Consider the following 22,985-nt stretch of genomic DNA (forward strand, 5'->3'; position numbering starts at 1 on the left):
ATGTGACTACCTTCACCCACCGTCAACTCTTAGACTATTTTTATTTTACCAAACAATAGTGGTATTGACTGTCACATTATAACGCATCCACGGCTGAAAGAACATGTTTGGTGACGGGAATCGATTACACAACTTGAGTGCCCTCATCACCAGGTTAAATCAAACTAGCATCATTTGATAGATTTTGTAATGTTTGATGTATAATTTGTGTTCTAGACATGTAGGTGTTTTATCTTATTATTTAAAAGTGGTTAAATGTATATCTACAGTTGTGCTATCGCTGTGAAACTGAGAATTATATCAAATTTCATTGAAAGAAATCGAAACTTTTGTTATAAAAAAAGTGACATAACTGTTAGAAAACGGTACATTTTTTAAATTTAATATTTGTCATTTTTACCGACGTAAAACGTGAAATAAAACTATATAAATCTGTTTTATTCAGCAAAATAAATAAATAAATATTTGTTTTTAGAGTAAGACTATATTTGGCTTTCTGTTGTGTCCACTGTGGGGAAAGGAACTGAATTTTAACGCTATGAATTCATAGGCATACAGATGCAACACTGTTATACCTAAATAGGTTAGATAAATGAAGAATTTAAAAACATGCACATAGAGATCGTAAAAAAAAGTAAGTAAATAAGGCTATTCGGGTTCCATGTTGTTGCTTAGAATTACGTTTGGTGGAGTCAAAACAAGGATTTTAGTTTAAGTAAATAATGTTTACAGTATGTCCATCCTCATTTCCTTACTTTTCAACAACTCTCATATTTTTATTGTTTGCAAGCTTTTTATGCTCAACTATGGGTAAAGGGTTAGTTAATATAGTCGCTAACTTTATACATTGCAATGATAATAAACATAACTAGTAGCTATCTGATGTGGTTCATGATGATTTACAGTAGCTATTGATTACTTATTCAAGATGTAAAATGTTAAGCCGCAACCGAAGATTATCACGAAGTTTTATTTGAGAATATAGCGAGAATTTGAAGTTTCTGTTTAACTAACTTATCTATATATAATGCATAACAATATGTAAATATGTGTCTAGACTAATGCACAACATTCACTAATCGCTTATAAATTTTACCAGTAGCAAAGATGTCTTTTCAAATGAAATGTATATCTTTCTAAAACATCGCTTTAAGTAAATCTTTGTGTTCTTTAAAGTAATTATTCTAGAAATGTGTGTTATAAAATTTATTATGTGTATTGATTTTTTAACTTCTTCACTTCATATGTAATACATGGTTTGGCTCCCTTAACACTCCTATTGTACAGTATACAAAGCATTGAGTATCTACATGTAGTAATCTAATGGTTACTTATTATTGGGTAGTAATTCTTGTTTCATCCTATGTTCAGGCTTCTTAAAGAAGCATAAGGTATTTGTGAAAAAGGTAACTTAAAGTAGTAACGATACCAACGCTTACATTGAAATTTTAGCTGTTGTAAAATATAGAAGAAACAAATGGACTTTTAATTAGCACTAAGACCTTTCCAATACTTTACTACAAAAGATTTGGGTGCAACATACCAAGCAGTTTCTGTTTTAATTTGGCAAGGGAATGATAAATATAAACAAGACATTATGAACGTATTTCCTTTTCCTTGTAAGTTTTTGTGAATTATTTATGTGTACGGCTTTAGTATTCAACAACAAAAGTTCTAAAGTGTTGTTTGAGCTAAATCATTACTGTTTAAGGTGATTTTTGTTGCGAAAGTTCTATTACGGTTTTGTGCAATTTCTTGCGATCCCTATTATGAGCTACTTTAATAGTCCATAATAACAAATAAAGGAAAAGAAAATTAAAGATTTATTCTTATTTAAATATGATAATCGTGAAAAATATGCTCCGAATAAAAATGTATGTGTGTTACAATGGTGTTTGCGTACTTTCTTAACTGACTTTAGTTGTTTCAATAGGGTTTTCCAGCAATATATACGCACACTTCTGTTTCAACATATTTGTAATGTTTTGGATTAGTATGGTTGTGAAGTCTCTGTTAAATTGCACATACGTAATTTTATTTTACGTGACAATGTCTTGTTGTTTTGTGAAAAACGCAAAATGATAATAAGTCTTATTGATATCATGTTTTCCTTTCAATTTTTTTGAAGCCTTACGACGAAACAAAAGCCAAACTTTGTATTTTTAAGCATGATTTTATTATTTTTCATTTTTCGCCGTCTAGCCTAGTGCTCTTGAATATATACATTTTTATGTCAGATCGATTAATGGAAAATAAAGAGGAATGGCGTACTTAAGTATATCGACAACAGAGGATCCCACAATAGAAAAAGTGAAAGTTCACATTTTGTTTCAGAATTTTTCCCATAAAGCTACACAAAAGGGCAAGCTGTTTAAATTTGAGCTGACAGAAGAGAAAGAAAGCATCTCACAAAATCACCTGGTGTAAACTTATGTGTTATTCGTTCCTTAGACTCATGGTATTTTATCGCATTTTCACAGCGTACGCAGACCCACAAAGAGCTGAGCGAATTTGGTTTGTTTTGTTTTTGCAACGGAGCGCGAACTACTAACCACTAGGATACGCTTTTTCCATTGCTTAAACATCTACCTGATGTTGCTTCTAGAGGTGTATTGCTATTACACGCAATAAAACAGCAAAATTATCAGGCTAACTTGAATTAAGAGCTAAGAAGGAGTGATAGACTTTCTGTCAAGCCCATGATCCATTGATAAAATCTTAGACAAAATAACTAATTATAAAATCAAAGATTTATCAGATTAATGTTTTTTTTCTGACTGAGAACATCCATAAAAGTGCAATATGTTCCCTTTTAAACCTCCAGATGTTTAACACGTGTGTTGATAATAATGTGGTTCTGACATTATAAAATTAGTTCTCTTTCGAACATCGTAATAGAACTTACCTACTTCGTTAGTAAAGTTAAGGGCCTGGCATGGCCAGTTGATTAATGTTGCTCGACTCGCAATGTGCGTGTCACGGGTTTAAATCCTCGTCACACCAAACATGCTCGCTCTTTCAGCCGTGGGGAAGTTATAATGTAACGTTTAGTCCCATTATTCGTTGGTAAAATAGTAGTCCAAGAGTTGGCGATGGGTGGTAATGATTAGCTGTCTTCCTTCTAGTCTTAAACTGCTAAATTAGAGACGGCTAGCGCAGATAGCCCTCATATAGCTTTGCGAGAAATTAAAAAAATAAACAAAGTAAAGTTATTTGAAACGATCTAAATCTGTTACTATGGAAAAGTATTCCAGTTAAACATACAATTCTAGCAACTCCATTACCTGAGAAGCACCAGCAAGAAGATTTCCTATGAGAATTATATTTTGACCACCAATAGAACTATATGTTAACCATAAGAAAATATATTTCCGAAATAACGTTATTCTATATAAATATATACAGTTCACATCCACGAGTCTAGAGTCTTGTAAAACTAGATCTCACTCAGTGTAATTTTACCAGGTCTGACCTCGCAAGGGTAGGTCTTCATAATTGTATAGAGATATCAGCCACATTAATTACAGTTGTGTATGTGGGTTTCATTTCACTTTCTGTTGCATGATAAGTTAGTTATCAGTTTAATAACAAATAATATCATTATCCAAAAGCATCAATGGGCTGAAATGTAGCCCTTTAATGAGAGAACATAACATCATGGGAAGAAAATAAATCGATATAATGCATTACAAACAAGATGTAAGAGCCCATGCACATAACAAAAACAGCCAATTAAATTAAAACAATTATTTAAAATATTTTTATGTATTTATTAATAAATGTTAACTGAGTCATTACAATAATATCAAGGTCAGTGGGTATGTTTATTAATCTTGACGCAACGGAATTTGTTGGATTGTTCGCAATATAAGACACCCAATAGTCTTGATACACAACACAAGGGGCTGTAAAGTGATTCAGAGATTATGTAGCATAGTTAAACAAAATTTCATTATTTTAGAAATATGAAAAACTTTAAAAGCTCTTCTCGGTGCATTCTTAAAAACGAAAACGTAACAACTAATTCAAATATCAACATGTTTGCTCTCTTTTGTATATGTTATGTCTGTTTACGTCTATTGTTAACCCTTGTTTCAGACCGCGGTAAATAATCCCATAGTTAGCTTTATGTCTCTATTTGTCTCGTACTAAATAAATCTAGTTCCGAATTTATACTTAATTTTCCCCTTCTACTGCAGCTTCCTTACACAAAATACATTAGTTAAATTTTGCTATGCTGAGTGTGACCTGAGCTACAGATATGGAGGTCCAAGGTTCGAGACGCTATATGCTGTTGAAGAACTTTTACACTTGCATGTGTGGAGACGTTATAACAGTGACAGTCAGTTCTGACATTAGTTTAAGAGCAACCGCGAAGGCGACGGAGCTGTGGAATGATTTCCTTTCCTCTAATCAAGAGTTCTAAACTGAGGATGCCTGAGACTTGCGTATATTTTGTATAAAATATTGTTCAGATTGAAAATACAAAGTACCAAAACAAAATATCATTAAAGCCTCAGGATCTAACTATGATCAAAAAGCAATATAAAAATTTCCCAACCTAAATACTATTTTAAAAAGTGAATGAGTGTAGATGTCAGTAATGATATTTGTTTTAAATAAAAGTAATGTTCGAGTCTTCAGTATTGAAAGAAACTTCATAATCTCATTGAGCTCACATTTTTCGTTTCAGTCTATAGAAAGAGTAATCTTTACATTGATAATTGACGTTGCGTTTCTTCCCTTTGAGGGGCCCGGCATGGCCAAGCGCGTTAAGGCGTGCGACTCGTAATCCGAGGGATGCGAACCCGCGACCAAACATGCTCGCCCTTTCAGCCGTGGGGGCGTTACAATGTGACGGTCAATCCCACTATTCGTTGGTAAAAGAGTAGCCCAAGAGTTGGCGGTGGGTGGTGATGACTAGCTGCCTTCCCTCTAGTCTTACATTTCAAAATTAGGGACGGCTAGCACAGATAGCCCTCGAGTAGCTTTGTGCGAAATTCAAAAACAAACAAACAAACAATTCTTCCCTTTGAATAAAAGGGGAAACTTGAGTAAGTAATAATAATGATGGAAATACCAGTAATATACTGAGATTCTTTCATTTGTTCTTCAGTGTGTTACAAGTCATATTCCTTTTATTATTTCAACATAGTATTTTAAAGCTGATTTTATTTAATCTGATTAATATTTTAAACACAAAGAACAATTATCGAAAATAAATACGTAAAATAGATAGTAAGGATTAACATACATACATGATACCATAAGTAACATAACCTTTAATACTAAATTTTGTTCCCCCCAGTGGTATAGCGGTATGTCTACAGACTCACTCGATTAGAAATCGAGTTTCGATACCCAGGGTGCGTAGAGCAAAGATAGCCCACTGTATAGATTTATACTTATTTTGAAACAAACAAACAAAAATACTTAATTTACTAAATTATTATTATTTTTTTTAATTTTATTTCTTTTGACTCTACAAATAACTTGATGAAATATTTAGTAGTATATTTAAGGCCCACTGTTGAAGCCTTAGTCATGTGGTATATGTAGATAAGAAAATGGAAATATTCGAAGAGTTATATCATAATTTAGAAGTATATGTAGACTTAAACAATTGGAATAATAATCGACACTGACTTCATCATAGTCTTAGATGTGGAATATTTATAATTAGGCTAGTTAATTATACAAACACTAGAAACATATATTAGCGTTATTCAATGGCTAATAGTCAATTCATATAAACCGAATACTTTGTTTATGTGTTTCTAAGTTAATTTTGAATATTTTAGTTTATTTTTTATTTGAAACAAAAATAGCTTTATTTGGTATTCGTTGAAATGTTTAAAAATATAGAGAAATGAATGCGGAGTTATTACTGAAAAAAGTTGTAAAACATCACAATCGTAGATTTTTACAGGTAAACTTTTGTTTTGGAATGAGTAGCAACAAACATCGCAACTTTATTACAAAATGATAGTACAAGTACAAACACCGTTTTATTTTGGTTTATTAGTGTTTCGTAGACGTATCGATACAGCTGGAGTTAATTAAATAAGGGACTAGCTTTACATGGATATTGATTTATTATCATTAGGAACAAGGCCTAATTATGTCTGATCTATTGGCAAATACTCTTTTAGAATTATTTTAATTACTTCTAATGGCCTTCTAGACTGATAAACTGACCTTTTACACTAGTAAGTTTCTACTAACAAACTCTGTATCACATATTTATTTAACAACAAAGTCATTGAAAGTAAAACTGTATTTGTTTTAGAGTGTGCGCAAATTAAAAGTACCTTCTATCAGACCCCAGAGAGAGTAAAACTCAAGTTTCTATAGGGATGTGACTGTGAAAATTATTTTCAGATGAATTAAACTTTATGTTGCAAATTAAAGTAGCATATAAAATATTAGATGTTGTGAAATGTATCAAATAATGGTAAACTTGAAATAATTATGTGGTCACAGTTTCCATCAATCGACCTCCATTAGAACCTGAAGTCAAGCAGATTCGTATGTTGGATTGGCATGATTTGTGTGGGTTTGTACTTTCAAAGCTACATCAGGCTATCTGTTGAGTCCGGGACGTTGTAAATCCGTAGACTTGCCGGTGTACCAGCGGGGGACTGGTATGATTTGGTGATTAAAGGTAGGCTGGAATAATCGCACTATATTTGCTGTTCAAAAATATATTTAAAATCTTGGTTCCAAGAATGAAAAAAGTTTGTTCTGCACTTACTTTTCTATGATTTAGTTTAGTCACCTTTCGAAATAATTATGAGACAATTGTAGGCAAATTTTCTATTTAAATAGTTTAATATCTATAGAAACATTAATTTCCTTTCTACAATTAGTGTAAATATATAACACGTATATTTCATGGTACACACTGATGCATTTGTTTCGTAGAAAGGCCGGAAATTATTTAAGTATTCTTAATTTACGTCTTCTCGAAAGTCATAAGTTAAAAGCGATGATCGCTTTCAGAAACATAAAGTTTAATGTACCACTATATACGTTCATCATGTGAAAACGAACAAGAGTTCCTGATCTCCAATATAGTATAATAACTGTTTATTCGAGAAAAAATAAAAAGAAAGGCTCAGCTATTACTACTCAAAACGCAATCATCACACTTTAGCATGAGTATTATAACTATCTTTAGTTTGTATTTGAGCTTTGCAGCTTTAATATATCGTTCAGTAATAGCTAGTTCTAAGCATTTGGCGCTGAATGCAAGATTTATATTGGTTGATCTTCAGGGCATATATCTAGAACTCGCTCTCGATGTGTGTTTTTATACTTATAAGATAACAGACAGTAAGAAAGGACTCTTTCTTGCCTGAACAAATACGTTATTACTGCTTTTTATAACTTATTTTAAGGTAATTTATACTCAAATGTCAGAAACACTAGTTTCTAATTCTCGGAAAATAAAATAGAAAGTAATAAATAATATTACATTTTTATTACTCGAATAAAGCAAATATTGTTTGTTATAACACGAATATTTATTGATGGTTTAATCATCACGTGAGGACTTATTTATTAATGGATGGAATTTTGAAAGTTTTTTGGAAACTAATTTCTCGCGGAAACTTAAACAAGTGCTTTATGCGCATGTTCTTCCCCTCTTTCAAACTAAACTTATCTCAACCAAAGAGTTGTTATTTAGAGAGGAAAGGAAGACCTGTGTTTATAGGTTAACAGCTGTTATTCGCATGACATGTTCGTATATTGCTTACTGCCTGAGTGGTCAGTTTATTGTATCACGTGGAGCAAATTCATGTTATATGTTCTCTTACAGCACTCACTGCAAAATACTGATAGGACATTCATTTGTTTTCAACGCAAAATAAATATAGTACTTTAGCAGTAATTAGAAGAACTAATGAAAATATTGATGGTATTTTCAGTTAATTTTGTTTGTGTGACTTATATGTTATCAAATTTATGGTTTCATATAATTAAGAGATTTATATATTCTCAAGCAATTTGGTAGTTTAGAAACACGTTTAAAAGTTCTATAGTGTCCATATAATCTCATTTTAATTCTACAGCATAATCAGTCATTTGTTTTTTTACAGAACTATCAGATAATCATCACCTCATATCTGATATGTCTCTTATTTTATAAAAAGGAGTATTCATGAAGGGCAAAAACAACTCATCTTTTCATGTTGGCGACTCTTACGTAGTCTCACGACCAAATTTTATCTCACTTGTCTATGCTGATTAACTTACACTCCACTGCCTCACTTGTCGAAGACGGAGTGCCCTTTTTAAAGTTAACCTATCTTCTTGGTAACGTTAGCGTTCATCCTAGCGTTTTATGTTAGCTTCACCTTTATATTATCAAAGTGCATGATTTGACACAATACCCACAAGAATTCACGGTCTAGAAAACTCTGAAAGGACTAGGGACGTAGAAAACAATAAACAAATAAAAAATCCTCAAGGTTTCAGTGTGAAACTCTTGTTTTATATTTTTTTACTGAACAACAATGTGATTCCTCTAGTTTTATATCAGAAGTAGAAATATCTCTTTTAAAGTTTTCACTACATTTTTTTATTTATAACAAAAATGTTTTTCTTTAGTTATGGACTAATATTAATATATACATATATATTAAAAGATATAGACTAAGGAATTGGAAATGAGTGGATAATATAACACCACGTAAATACTTTTTTAAAATAAAATGTAAATCTCTGTGATATTTCATGCTTTTGTGGGTTTGTTTCCATGTCTCCCGCTAAACCAACTGATTTCTGACACAAAGAGCTAGGGGTTCTATTCCCCACGGTAAACACACACGGTTCTGCTCTAAAATAAAAAGAAAGCTTTTTCCCAGTTAGACATTTTCTACAAAACACAGATTTATGTTTAATGTGCATTTATTAATATTAAAGTAATGCCTACCATATGTCATCGAGACGTTTGAGTATACCTTTCTGATTGTGCGATTAAATATAGATTTATGTCATAAGCTATGTAAAATATGCAAAATTATTCATTTGTTTTCATGGTGAGTTTTCATACTGTATGAATTAATTAAATATATTTTTGTTTGCTTGTTGTTCAGCGTAAAGCTACATAATGGACTATCTGTGCTATGTTCGTCACCAGTACTGAAACTTGATTTTAGCATTAGAGTTTTTCAGACATACCGCTGAGCCATTTGAGGGCACTTCAATATTTGAAATCAAACATTTATACTTAATTACCCTTGTAGAGTGACATGTAATAAAACATTAGTTAATCATAAGCCTTCAAGTTACAGCAATAATATCTTAGTGCTCAATATATTACAGTCATGCTAACCACCAGCTAAGGCTCGAAGGTGTGACTTCTTTTGTTTGGGACAAGCTTATATATAGATTATTGTTTGCTTATTTGTTTTGAATTTTGTGCAAACCTACACGAGGGCTATCTGCGCCAACAGTCCCCAATTTAGCAATCTAGTGTAAGACTAGAGGGAAGGCAGCTAGTCATCACCACTCAAAGTCAACTCTAGGGCTGCTCTATTACCAACGAATAGTGGGATTGACCGCACATTATAACGCCTGCACAGCTGAAAAAGCAAGCATGTCTGATGCGACTGGGATCCGAACCCGCAACCCTCAGATTACGAGTCGAGTGCCCTAATCACCTGGCCATGCCGGGCCATACATAAATCAAACTTATGTGTTGCTAAAGAATCTACAATTCTAAAGATATTGTACTTTTAAAAATATTCTACTTGTATAAACAATTGACTTTTACAGATCCTATAATTCTAGAGATACTGTAAGATATTCTACTTCTACAAATGGTTGACTTCTACAGATTCTATATTTCTAGAGATACTGTACTTTTAGATGCTGTATTTCTAAAGAAACTGTACTTCTAGTAATACTGTATCTTTGCCAGCAAAATTTCCTCAAATTACAATTCGTCATTGGCATAAAAGGTAAACTGTTAGTTTCTCTTCAAAATACTGTACTTATAAATATATTATATTTCAAAAAACTACATTCCTAAAAGTACCGTACTTCTAAAGATGTTGCAGTTTCGTAACGATACTTTACTTATAAATATATTGTTATTTTGTCATCTGAACTTCTATTAAATTACAATTTGTGTAAAGGTCTTACTTAGTTTTCATTCAAGATTTTAAATTGGTTTAAATTACACTTCGTTACTAAATTAAATTCTTGGTTTCCTTTTTTAAGAAAGCGGACTTAAAAATCGTGTTTTCAAACACACAAAAAGAAACTAACGTTTTCATGCTATATAAACAAGTACGTTGGAGAATAAAATATAAGTTTAATAAATTAAATAATTTGTAGAACGTACTTGTTTTTTCTTTGTCGTAATTGCATTAAGTAATGCTATTAGTCGATTTTTTGTAAGCTTTGGAAAAGTTCAGGTGCTTGAGTAGTTGCGTAAACAGCACTTCTGTATTTCCTTGGTGTGGAGGAATTCTCTCTATTTTAATTTCTTGCCAGGGTCTCGTCTCTGTGAGGGAAAGAGAGAGAGAAAATCGAAGTCTGTGAATAAAACAGAATTTTCTACCATATTTGTTTGTTTTTGAAATGCTTCAGAGCAGTCATGTCTAGCTAAGTAAAACTTGTTTTATACCTACTGCAAGAATAATGCGTTTCCTTGAAGAAGTATACAAAAATTTTTAATTTTTTTTTCTTTCCGGGAATAAAGCCAAATAGAAAATCGATATGCATATATTTTTTTCAAAATCATCTTTGTTATATGTATTCGCTACTAGTTTATTTAATCTGAACAGACAGAAAGTTAATTAATTTAATAATCGAACAGTAACAAACCAGGTGCATCAATGATAAACTTGATGGCTTATAACTTTGAAAATTAATAAGCTCATTACTTCAATTTCCACTTAAATAGAAAACAAACCAGTTGAATGTTATCGCTAATAATTAACAGCTCTTTCTTTTTATATTTTGTAAAAAAAATACCGCTGTAATGATGCTGGTTTTCTGAAGGTTATTAGTGTACTTGAGGATACACCGATAGTGATGCTGGTTTTCTGATGGTTATTAGTGTACTTGAGGAAACACCGATAGTGATGCTGGTTTTCTGATGGTTATTAGTGTACTTGAGGATACACCGAGATAGTGATGCTGATTTTCTGAAGGTTATTAGTGTACTTGAGGATACACCGAGATAGTGATGCTGGTTTTCTGAAGGTTATTAGCGTACTTGAGGATACACCGAGATAGTGATGCTGGTTTTCTGAAGGTTATTAGTGCACTTGAGGATACACCGAGATAGTGATGCTGGTTTTCTGAAGGTTATTAGTGCACTTGAGGATACACCGAGATAGTGATGCTGGTTTTTTGAAGGTTATTAGTGTACTTGAGTCTGTTTTCTTAAATTCTTATTTACTAGATAACACAGAAAATTAATTTTTCTATTTTGTCGTGGCTGACAAATAATGTAATAACATAATTAGATGTTGTAAATAACGTACAAAATAGATTGAAAAACATAAGGTAAATCTTGCTGTTACAATTACGGAATGAGGAAAATGAATAGCGTTTGAAAAGTTTAGTGAGTGCAATTACAGTATAGTTTAGCACATTGTTAATGCTACAGGATTAATCAGCAATAGTGAAAAGTAAAATTATAACAAACAAGATAATACACTTAGTTTAAAATCACCAGTAGCACAACAGAACACTAAAACCTGGTATAGTAATTTAGTAGAAATAAAATAAAATAATTTTTTTTGAATGACTATCGTCACTAAAAACATATCGAAGACAATATATAAAAGTCGAGTCCAAAAACGTGACCGAATATACAATAAATAGTTATGCACCATATATTACCTAATCCACTATGGCTAAAGCAAATAAAGGTTATTTAAAACGAATTGTTTCGGTATTGTAATACTATTATACGTAACAATTGACATATGCATTTTAGGTGTATTGTAAATGAGCTTATATTAGACATGATTTTTAAAATATGTTAATTTTGGAAATAAGATGTGAATCGTACGATTATTGCATTTAAGCTTTTATAAAAATGCAATAATTTCAAATTAAATGAGGTATGTAATTTAATCAATATTTGAGAAAAGAGTACTATATATGTTTATTAGTGCGAGATAAAAAATCAACATATTTCGTACCTCAAAACAACTAAAGAGAAGTTATCACCTAATTTTAGTGATAGAATGAAATCACGGATTATATTATAAAAATGTGGGTGAATTAGAGTTTAAAATAATGGATTCAAGAACGTTGATTGTTTATTATAGATAAAAATATTGTCAAATTTCTCATTTTTGAATAATTTACTTTTCCCGTGTGATATATATATATATATATATATAGTTTTAATAATTATGGTATAATATACTGTGATAGAAGTATTTAAAATTCAATTTTCAACATTTTGAAATTCAACATTTTGCAACTATTTCCACTGATTATAGTTAAAAGAAATCGTTATTTTAAAGCAACATCCATTTTAAATATGTATTACTATGTAATGTATAAATGCCATGGATAACAGTGATAAATTGGTTATGCAAATAATGTAATGTACGATTTCGTTTTCATTTTCTTATAAAAGCTGGTTCTTTGGTGTCAAACTTGTGAAAACTGGTATGATTCCTTTAATAAAAGTATCAAAAGTACCCATTTTTATATCAACTCTAATCTACATTTTGTCTTATTTATTATTTACAAAAAATACAATAGGATTCTGAGGTATAATTTCAGTTACTTCTCATGGAAGTATATTTTGTAACCATTTATACAGCGTAATGCATTACTTGTATTGAAATATTTCCACAAGGTAGAGTTTTGATGAAAACAGTACAACGTACGTTTCTGTTCCTTTCAGCACGGGTGAGAGACAGTTGTATTTAATATTTTTGCAAACGGAACAACCATTGAATTTTGTAAAACAGATTCTTTTAAACTCGTAAAATACACTTTCTAATTAGTGTTGTGTTTTATGAAAATTTATTGCATTTTCTGGTATTATTTGTCTTCGACGAAAATAAATAATTAGTATTGCAGTTACTTCAAGTTGTTTCTTTTTGCCCACTTTGCTGTTTTATTTAGAGAATTAGAAGAAGCGATTATTTTTCAAACACAATAATGCATTTATTTTTCACTGTGTTAGAAGATTCTCACACATACCTTCTTCAAAATTTGAACGGAAAGTGTGTTTGTGTATTTTCTTACAGGAAAGCCACAAAGGGCTATCTGCTCAGCTCACCGAGGGGAATCGAACCGCTAATTTTAGCGTTGTAAATCCGGACACATATCGCTGTACTGGCGGGGGGCAGGACGAAAAGAAATTCGTCTAATGAATAGTTGCTACAGCTATAATCGGACACACGCGAACGTTTTCCACGTGTCCAATCAAACAATCCTAGTAGAAAGAAAATCACAATACGGTATTGTTGTAAAGTCACTTATGATAGACCGCCTCACTGTTAAACTTTCGATATATTTTTAAGGTCGTTTGACGAACCTCTAATATGCGTGTAAATTGGTCTGTCAGAAGAGTCCAAGAGTTTTTGTTTTGTATTCCACTATACATCAACTCTTCTTTTTGACGTAGATGATGAATCATTCAGTGGAAACGTTTGGATTTGAACAAACGTTTTCTGTCTTAAGTTTGTTCCTTCGTCAGATGCAAAGAAGGCTGTAGAATTTCATTCTGCATTGAAACACAAAACTTTAAAATAGCTTACGGAACACCATTTTTCTATTACCTTTGCTTACAAAACATCATTTCTTTATTACCTCTGCTTACAGAACACCATTTCTCTATTACCTTTTGTTGTCATCGAGGAAAATTTTGAGGATACTATTGACTTGTGTAATGATCTACTGAAAGTAGTTTTCATTACTGTGCTACAAACATACATACACATATATGTGTGAGTGCCATAAAGTACTACTTTATTGTACTATTACTGTATTTAGCTATACAGTAATATAAAATGTATATAACTCGAGAGGTCGCTCTTTGTGATAAAGTGTATGTAATTAAGCAACAATATGTTAATTATGTGTATATTATATTTTATATAAATATATGTGCAGTACGCTTTAAAGTGGGCTGCGGTAACATGAATTGTAGTTTTTTATTTTCAAATTATTTTCTGGTTTTGTTACACAAAAGATATTGTTTGTGCAAAATGAGAAAATATTATTAAACAATAAGTTTGTCTATAAACAAAACAATATAAAGTACCTTCTTAAAATATGCACATATAAAGATGACTTCCAATACACAGAAACATCTTAGCAAACTAATTACAGACATAAAACCTACTAATAAAATATACTCATATATTCAGCTTTCAAAACACAAAAAATCGTAGCAAACTAATTATAGAGACTCAAGAATAAAGCCTAATAAAATATACTAATATATACAGCTTTTAAAACACAGGAAAATATTAAGTTAATTACAGAGGCTCAGAAACAGTCAGACGTAAAGCTACAAATAAAATATACTCGTATATACAACTTTCAAAACACAAAAAAATATTAGAAAACTAATTACAGGGACTCAGAAACAGTCAGATGGAAAGCCTAGTAATATAATACACCTATATTTCATGTCTTAGTGAGTTAGCGATTAGTTTACACACTTACAACGTCAAAATCTAAGACCGGAATGCCCGTGATAGACAGAGCGTAGATAGTTTATTGTATATATTTACACTAAATCAAACAAAGAAGTGCATATATTACAATTTTCAAAACAGAGACAGTTAACTCAAATATGGTGGTTCAATAACAGGGAAACGCAAATATTGCTAAGCGATATGTTGGGAGAAGCGTGTTTAGAATTACAGGAGCTAGAACACATTTTCTGTTTGTATTGAAATCTTGGTTCTTTCTGTCGTGACAATATTTTCAAATAACTATACACTAAATCAGTATTATAACTTTGGTTTTACGTCATCATTTTTGGCTTTTTTTTCGTATCATTGAACTCTTGTTTTCACTTCTGAATGAATAACATAAATTTTCTTTAAATACATTAATCATAACATCGAATAAAGTCTTACTCCGTTTGGTGTGTGTTATGTTTTATACTGTGGTGAAACTTATTTTTTAATAAGTTTATTTGTTTGTTCTTTTTGAATTTCGTGCAAAGATATATGAGGACTAGCTGCTCTAGCCGTCTCTAGTTTAGCAGTGTAAGACTGGAGGGAAGACAGTTAGTTACAACCACCTACCGTCAACCCTTGAGCCACTCTTTTACCAACGAACAGTGGGAATGACCGCACATTATAACGCCTCTACTGCTGAAAAGGCGAACATGTTTGGTGAGACGGGGATTCAAACTCGCGACCCTCAGATAACGAGTCGGGCGCCTGACCATATCAGGCCTAAATAAGTTTATACAAGACGTTAAATGCAACTGTCTGTCTTGTATGTCTTGGTGAATTATCTGTTGTTGGCAACCTTAAGTTATATTCCTTTGCGTTAGAGATAGAGATTAAAATTCTTTCTCATTAAGTTTAAACTAATATATATTTTTTTCAGGTCTAATATTCACGACATTGCCCGTGTATATATCGGAGCTATCACCGCCTGAAATCCGTGGAAAACTGGTAACACTGAATACATGTTTCTTTACTGGTGGACAGTTTGTAGCTGGGATAGTTACTGGAGCTTTTTACTGAAAACAAGTCGAGTGGATGGAGGTTAGTGCTATTTACAGGTGCCTGTTTAACATTTTGTGTGCAGTAAATGGTTGAACTTTAACCAGTGTTTCTTCAAGTTTTTCAAGTGATACTTTAAACATGTAAGATGAAAGAAATATGAGAATAAAATAATGAATGTATTATAGATGCAATACGAGCAACAGTAGTTGTGCAGCCATTGAAATAACTTGAAAGAATGATGTTAGTTATATCATGTTGCTTTCTCTGGATCACTGCAGTGACTTTTGTGTTTAGCTTTTACTGGGTGAAAATCAATGTTTGAACACGATTTTTAGCTTGTAAAAACCCTTTTTTCAATACACAGTATCATCTAAACGTTTTCCATTTTAGCCCATGTGGTCGATTCTTAACACTAATCCTATCATAACAGCTTCTTGAACTGACATATCAAAAGTTGGTAAGTCATATTATATTGTGGTAAAGAATAGAAATGGGACATTTGAACTGTCAACTCTATCTTCATAAGATATATCTATGGGTATCATGTAAGAATGTCATAAACCAAAAAATGGCAACCCACTTTTGCTGGACTTTGAAATTTCTTAAGGCACAATGCACATATCCAATATCGGGGCGCAAATCATAAACTGGGACATTGTGTAATGTCCTGGATTTTTTGGAAGTAAAACCCAAACTGCGTTAAAGCTATACAGTCTATCCGGTTTAACCTCAATTTTTCCGACCTCACATGTTTAGAAAACGAATATAGAAGTGGGTGAAAGATTGGAGCTATTGTGATAGCATAAGGTTGAGCTTGGTACAGTGATATCTTAACATCTTAGTATTTATGTCCAGACATCATACTTGAGGCTAGAATATGAACTTTAAGGACATCTTTGCTGTCTCTGCCATTGATGTAAAGTATTAAATAAAATTATTATTTTTCGTATTACTTTTCTTTTTGTGAGCAACTTCCTTTCCAATTCTGGTTGCAGACAGAGAGATGTGGTTAAAAAGGTAAGACGTTGTGAGATTGAGCACCCAAATGTGCACCTTTTGTTATATTTATTTATTTTTTCTTTTTCTGAACATGTGAGGTTGACGAATTTGAGGTTAAACTAGGTAGACGGTGCATTTCCCAACGTCATTTGGGTCTTATTTCCACTAATACTTCAAAAACTAGGACACATTACATGATGACCGTTGGATACTTGATTTGTGGCTGCGTTTTTTAAAACTTTTTCGAGTATATTTTTTTATCCATTCATCTATTTACGTATTTATTTATTTTCACTTTCTACAAGACTCTCCTTCCCCACAGTGCTACAACGTTGTGTCTACGGAATTACAATGCTAAAAAACGGAGATGTCCTAGTGTGTAGCTTTGTTCTTTACTTCAAACAAACAAACCTTCTCTACACAATTTGAATTTAATTGTATCTTATCTATGGTTTGGATACGCGTTGAAAAATACACACTACCCTAGTTTTGGATGTCATCTGTATGAGAACATTTTGTTGTGTGGTTTGATTGAATATATTCCTATATATATATATATATATATAACCTTGAATTACTTTGCAAAGAAAAACATCAGAGACAGTACTACAAATGTGTAGAGTCAATTTCTACGAAACTAAGCTTACATCTAAAACGACGTTCACAAAGTGTGGGGTTGATGAAGGTAGAATTAGGTGTTTGATCCGTTCTAGATGCTCCATTTACCTCATTCATAGCGCTAACCTATAGTCCTCCTATGAGCCTGTGCTGGTAAAAAAACTACTTGATAAAAGATTAAATACAGGACTTCTTTTAAAAAGAAATGAGAAAATGAAGTGTAAATGTTCACTACTTGTTGTAGTATTTTCCATTTAGGCTTATGTTCGTAAAAGCTGTAATGTTCAGTTTGTTCAGTAGGAGTTATGTCATAACACAAGGTTCACATGAAAATAGTTTACTTTATTACAACGTTTAATTCTTGTTTCTGTCGGTCATAAAATCCTAAGTCATATTTTTATTTTTCATATTTTTCAGGACTGAAAACAGTTAAAATGTAATTCATGCAGTAGTTGCGACGTTAAAAAAACCAACATTTTACTGATGGCAGAAGTCTTGGGACATGCTTTGCTTAACTAGGAAGGGGTAGACATATAAAAACAAAACAAATGCAAAATAAATGTATAGGCTTGAGAGATTTTTCTGTTTTGAGTTTTGCGCATAGCTACAGGAGGACTATTTACGCTAGCCGTCCATAAGTTAGCAGAGTAAGACTTGAAAGAAGGCACCTAGTCATCACCAACCACCAACTCTTTGGCTACTCTTTTACCAACGAATAGTGGGATTAACCGTACCACTCTAATGCACCGACGGATGAAAGGGCGAGCGTGTTTGGTGTGATGTGGATTCAAACACACGACCTTCGGATTACGAGTCAAACGCCCTGAGCATCTGGCCATGTCGGGACGGATTTGAGACCATTTTAACATTTTTTTTTTCAAACTGGTTTATTTAAATTTTACTTAGATTTAAAATATTGATCATTATTTTTCTTTACTTTTCTGCTATTAGAATCCTTCTTGTAGAATGGAAGAGGATACAAACAGTATGCAATATTGTGATGTTATATACTAAGTTCCATGTTTGTAAAATATTATATAGTTTATTTTAAAGTGAAGGAGAAGATAAACATATTTTGGATTTTGTAAGTTGTCCTTGTCTGTCTGTCGTGGGCTCATTTATTTTTAAAGTACTTCAAACCGTTAGTTTATTGGCTACTTCTGACGATATTAATTTCATAAAAATATTAACATTAAAATTTTACCTTAAAAGTGCTAGTCAAGGCCCTGTTTTTGACAGTGGTTTTGATAATATGCTGGCTGACGCCTTCTAGTGAACAACAACGGCTACCAAACCAGTTCTTAAAATATCGCATGAGCTATTTACAAATCCTATCAGTTCATGTATCATGAAATTTGGTATTGTCTCGATGTGCTGATAACAATTAGTTCTTTCCAATCTACGATTTGGATAAGAGAAAAATACATTATCTGAGTTAAAGATATAATTGATTTTCTATTTAGGTAGGAGATAAAAGTGTGTGTGTGTATATGTGTTTTCTTATAGCAAAACCACATCGGATTATCTTCTGAACCCACCAAGGGGACTCGAACCCCTCATTTTAGCGTTACAAATTCGTAAGCTTACCGCTATACTAGCGGGAGACAGATAAAAGAGTTTGAGATCAAAACTTAATTAGTGTTAGTTTTAATTTAAGTGAATGATGTACTTTTAGTGGTTATTGAAGATTTTAGTTTGCTAAAATTTGATATGGCAAGAAATGACTTCATTAGTGATTTACAATTATGTTTATTTTGCCACATTTGTTCAAGTTCTCTATATTTACATATCTCGGCAACTTTAAAGATTAACTGTGCCAACACAAACTTGTTTAAGCAATATTCGACACGTTACTTCGCAACAAAAGAATAACATAAACTTTAGATGAAGTATAACTTATTTTTAAACATTAACTGAGGGTGAAAAACGATTTTTTTAAACTGCATTTTAAGTTTTTGAGTATTAAAAATATGTTTTCATCAGTAAATTGTTAGGTTCATATCAATGATAATATTTAGTGAAACCTTATATTAACACACACATGTATATATATATATATATATACATTCCGAATAATTTTATTAACTGGCTACTAAGCAAAGCATTATTGAAAAGAAACAAGGTATCATTTAGTATGTGCTTATTGAGTAATGAATCGTTTCATGAAGTGATGCCTCCTAGTGGCACAGCGGTATGCCTGTGAACTTACAACGCTAAGAACCTGGTTTCGATACCCGTGATGGGCAGAGCACAGATAGCCCATTGTGTAGTTTTTTGCTTAATTCAAAACGACAACAACATGAGGTGGTATGTTCAACATTAACAGTAGTCATTAGTTATGTTTCTAGCCACTACCACAGTTTATGTAATGATTTTTTTTATTAAAATACAATGTATTTTAACCACAGAAAATGTTTTCATGCTCTTGTGTATTATTTAATGACATTACATACAGTATACTTAAACACGTTTTAAAGCAGTTATTTTATTTACTAAACTGTTTAAGCAACTATTTTGCTCTAATCAGATTTTATTAACATATATAATTAAAAAGTTAATTTAAAATACTTTATCGCGGAAGTAAAAACTTAGATTTATAAAATTGTGCGCTATTCTTTTTACGAGAAATGTGTGGACTATTTATCACTTTGAAGGCACGAAGTATGTTAATGTTGGAGATCTTCAATTTACCATCGTATCGAAAGGAAAACACCGTATATTTTAGTAATTTTAAACAGGAAAGGAATACTTGCTTTTTTCAGATTTATACTGGGATTAGCAGCAGTTCTCTCTTTTATTCAGTTTTTTGGGCTTTTTACAATACCGGAATTACCGAGATGGCTGGTTGCTCAGGGCAGATATGAAGAGGGTTTGAAAGTTTTGAAGAACCTGAGAGAGAAAAGTATGAACGTGGAGGAGGAATTTGACAGAATCAAAACAAATTGTTTAGAAGCTGAGAGAGAAGTGACAATTAGATGTTGTTGTTTAGAGTTAAGCACAAAGCTACACAAAGGGGTATATGTGCTCTGCCTACCACGGGTATCGAAACCTGGTTTTAGCGTTATAACTCCGCAGACATACTGCTGAGCCACTGGAGGGTACCAGATTAGATACATTTGATAATGAAAAAGACAACAACCAAAATATTAAAGTGATATGTTTTAAATAAGATCCACTTTAAGTGCCCGAGAAACCTCAAGTATAAGAACTTGCAACGTATGGTAGCACTGAAAAACCATTTGCTTTCCTTTACTATATCTGTTGTAGTATATATATATATAATTCTTTAATAATGCTGCTTGAAAAAGTTATACAACTTATCCATTGAAATTAAAATTTCCTATTTAAGTGACACACCTCGGATTTAACATATATAATGGAATTATCAAGAAACCTGCGAAAAAAAAGATATTGAAACACAGTCTGATGTTTCATCACAATACTTATGCCTGTATTTAAAATGAATGTTCCGTTTCCTAGATTACACAAACTAATATGGTTAAATGACTTACGTCTATATTTAAACAGAATATTCTAGTTTCTTATTTACCAACATGAATATGGTTAAATGATACTTAAATATACTTACTAGGTTTGACAATTTTGAAATTTTCTTGTCCGTTTAATTTGGTTTAATAGAAGTAAAATGTAAAGAAAATTTGAGTAAAATGTTTTATGTCTCAGTGAAAAAAACACTTTCAAATATAATAATTAAAACACTAAACTTGCAAATACAACCCAAAAACTTTGGGTTTTAAAATAGTATTTTGGGTGGTATTTATTTTTTTCTCTCAGAATAAAAATTAACTAAAGATTCCACTTTATGTACACCAAGGATATAAACGTAATTAAAAGAGGCCAGATGTAGTGCTGAAGAACTTGGAACTAATGCACAAATGGCACAGAGGATATTTGATTGAAGGTATTTACTGAAAGCTCTGTTGCTTTGTGTAAGTTTAGATCCTTGATTCTACACAAAATTCAAATGTACGTATTAATTCAGAATTGGCAGTTTCTTTTTCAGAATAAGCAAAGGTTATTACCTAATTAACTGAAGGATCGTGAGATTTAAAAGTTGCAACCGTAACTATAAGCAGTGAAACTCAGTTAAATAAATTAACTACAGAATTTTCTTACAAGATATCAGAAACCTGCTGGTTTATAGTAAAGAACAATTAATGCCATATAATCTATTAAATGGCTTAATTTATTATACATATATATGTTCATAAATTTTCCATAACCAAGTCTTTTGTCCACTGAAATTAGAGTCGAGAATTGGTTTCTTCATGGACGATTCTTTTGATAAAGAGTTAATTTAATATTCATGATGTTAGAAAAATACGTATGTTCGAGAAGTTTCGATAGAAATGAAACCCTACAACCCAAAAATTTAAAAAGATCCACTTTTCAAAAGCGCTCGTGTTATAGGGTTTCTATTTCATTTTTCTCAAGAGTTAACTTAACAGTAAGTTAACTATAATTATTACGACAATAGAGCGACGTAATTATTTATTTCATGGATCAACAAGTGTAGAATTTATAAGTGAATAAAAACGTAATTTGTAGGAGTCGGGTGAATGGTCTTCAATCAACCTGATCGTCTTACAGTAGAGCTAGAGTACAAAACTAAATTATTTGTGCGTCGTTATAAACAGCATATCCTTAAAATAAAACTTTCGTGCAAAACACTTCATGTTAACAATTGTGGCTACATGTGGTAGAATTAATAACATTTTAATCTTATTGTTTTGAGCTGAAATGTGAGTTTTCAACGACTGTGCGTAATTTAAACCCCAATAGTCTTAGTGAATCAGCGTTACTTCAGTGGGCTTATAACGCTAAACATTGGGTTTCAATACCCGTGGTGGACAAAACATTGATAGGTCATTATGCAGCTTTGCGCTTTACCATAATTAAAATGTCTTTGAATGAAGTGTCAAGTTTATTTCTTTTGAGGAACATCAGTGATAAACTAGCTTTATCCAATGGTGGTATTAGACAGTTGGAGTTGTAAACAAAACATGATTATATAATTTTATCTATTCATGTATTTTATTATCTTGCTTCACATAAGTACCTCACTGGTACAGCGGTAAGTCTATAGATTTACAACGCTAAAATCATCGGTTTGATTCCTCTCGGTGGACTCAGCAGATAGACTGATGTGGCTTTTATGTAAGAAAACACATACAAAAAAACAAATATAATGTTCATGTATCTGATAAGTTATTAATCACCAATTTTTCTACTATAAATTTATTTTGTTGTGATATATATTTTTAGAGAGAGTGCCAACATTCTTTTTTATTTATTTTTAGAATCTCTGTTTTATCACTATGACGTTACATCCAAATATGAGTGTATTAAAGCTAGTATTCTAGTTCAAAGACAGTGAGAAAATAATATGCTTAATTCTTTGGTTTATTCACTTAAACAGGTTAGTTTTTATTTTCATTAGGTCTTTACAATTTATTCCTATTTCTGTAGCAAACGTTCATAAATAAAACGTCTAAAGCACATAATTTATCGCTAGTCTAAGATACAGCTTTAAGTTATGAATTTTATATAATGTCTTTGAGAAGAAGGCGTGAGACTCAGCATGACCAGGTGGTTGGGCACTTGAATCGTAATCTGAGGGTCGCGGGTACGAATCCTCCGTCCTAAGAAGTACGCTTGCCC

The 22,985-nt window shown here is 31.8% G+C and overlaps 1 pseudogene across 1 annotated transcript in view; it reads left to right on the forward strand.

The window, feature by feature from the left end:
- The window catches only part of LOC143223862 (proton myo-inositol cotransporter-like), a 75,882-nt pseudogene that overhangs the window by 40,120 nt on the left and 12,777 nt on the right, over window positions 1–22,985 (forward strand). The window contains exons 3-4 of the transcript XR_013013174.1: window positions 15,565–15,725; window positions 20,066–20,280. The product of XR_013013174.1 is annotated as a proton myo-inositol cotransporter-like (transcript). The remainder of the gene's footprint in view (window positions 1–15,564; window positions 15,726–20,065; window positions 20,281–22,985) is intronic.

This window comes from Tachypleus tridentatus, chromosome 8 (genome assembly GCF_004210375.1).
Source record: "Tachypleus tridentatus isolate NWPU-2018 chromosome 8, ASM421037v1, whole genome shotgun sequence".
Lineage (NCBI taxonomy): Eukaryota > Metazoa > Arthropoda > Merostomata > Xiphosura > Limulidae > Tachypleus > Tachypleus tridentatus.